This window comes from Sorex fumeus, unplaced genomic scaffold (assembly GCF_029834395.1).
Source record: "Sorex fumeus unplaced genomic scaffold, SorFum_2.1 ptg000122l, whole genome shotgun sequence".
Lineage (NCBI taxonomy): Eukaryota > Metazoa > Chordata > Mammalia > Eulipotyphla > Soricidae > Sorex > Sorex fumeus.
Genome location: NW_026606179.1, coordinates 46,101,413 through 46,103,093, shown reverse-complemented (window position 1 = coordinate 46,103,093; position 1,681 = coordinate 46,101,413). Strand labels below are relative to the sequence as shown.

Genomic DNA, 1,681 nt, shown 5'->3' with positions numbered 1-1,681 from the left:
AATTGGAATAAACATTGTGTCTTTTTCTTCTTTTAAGATTGTTCAATCATCTTTGCATACTTACATTACTAATATAGATTTCAGACTGAGTGAGGATATTAGGATCACCGAACAAATTGAAGGAATTACTTGGAAAGAGAATAGTTTTCAACCATTGACCACTGTAATTATTGTATATCATATTTTCTTTTGTTTTTCTAGAATCAGATAGGAGATATTAGGGTACTGGGAACCTCATCACGGAGAGAATTTAATTAATCACAAAGCAAATGAACTCCAGTCATCGTGATCTATCTGCTCTCTGAAGAGATGAACAGGTAAAAATCATCCTACTAATCTATAAAATTTTTCTCTATTCTTGGCAAAAGGTAATTGAATTAGTTACTATTCATGACTATATTATCCCGATAATATCACTAGAATAAAGTTGTTCTGTTCAGAGAGGATTCTCATATTTCTTAACATTAACCTGTATAGGAATCATCGGAAACTTAATGTTTTATATACTGATTTCTGAGGTTTGATACTGCTTGTCTGGGTAGAACTTAGGACTTCTTACAGTCATGAGCACTTTATATCCTGTGTCTGAGGATGATGACAAAGTATGGTGATGAAGCTTTGATCATTAGGTATTGTAGCAGTGACAGTTTGATGAACCATATAAGCTTTCATTTAGGGCAGGCTGATCTTTCACTATTTGGTATTTTTTTAAAATATGTCCTTTTTTTTTCTATATGAGATTTTCTTTTGTATTTATCAATGTATACATTAAAACGTATTACACGAAATGTTTCATTGAGGAATAATTTGTTTTCTTAAGACAACAAAGATACTGGGCATGGTTTGACTTTTGTTAGGGGAAGGCTACTAATTGGTGCTAGAGCTCTCTGAACTACACCATTGGATTAAACTGGCACCCATCATGTGCCTGGCATGGACTCAGGCTTTCAGATACATCTCCCTGACCTTGAACTTTGACGTTTTAGAGATTATTTAATAATAAGTGATGAAAAATGAGTTGATTTGAAGAAAATTTTATTTTTTACTTATTAGAAATTTTGTATGCATGGTTACTAAGAACTAAATATTTTCTTGCATATTTGTTTATGTTACCATTTTTTAAAAATTTGATTTTGGGGTTTGTTGTTGTTGTTGGAGAGGGCATGCCTAAATGTACTCTGGTTTTACTCCTGGCTTTGTGCTCAGATATCAATTATGTTAGTGAATGCAAGACTATATACTGTGCTGAGAATTGTATATGGTATACGAAAAGTTTATGTTATACTTATATTGCAACCCCCCTCGACTTTTATGTTTTCCTTTTCTTCATAAAACATAACTCACGTGCTTTTTAGGATATGGTTCTAGGGATCGAAATACTGAAACTGACCAAAACCAAGATAATGTAACAGGGTCATGTAAAACACAGCATTCTCATAAACTTCACAAAAAATCTCTTAGTGTTCCAAATTTAAGAGCTAAAACATTGTAATTTTTATTTTTCAAATATTAAAAATGCCCATCAAAGCCATCTTCAATTTCAATTTATTTTATCTATAAATGTACTTTTTGAATTTTATTTTTGTGGACAAAGCCAGTAATGCACATATTTACTCCTAGATCTGTACTGTGTTCACTTCTGGTGATGTATTTGAGGAACCACCATGGTATAAGGTTTAGA

At 31.9% G+C, this 1,681-nt stretch overlaps 1 non-coding gene across 1 annotated transcript; it reads right to left on the bottom strand.

The window, feature by feature from the left end:
* Window positions 1-202: 202 nt before the first annotated feature.
* On the bottom strand, window positions 203-339 carry LOC130044553 (U8 small nucleolar RNA). Its single transcript, XR_008795414.1, has one exon. It is a non-coding gene; the product is annotated as a U8 small nucleolar RNA (small nucleolar RNA).
* Window positions 340-1,681: the final 1,342 nt, after the last annotated feature.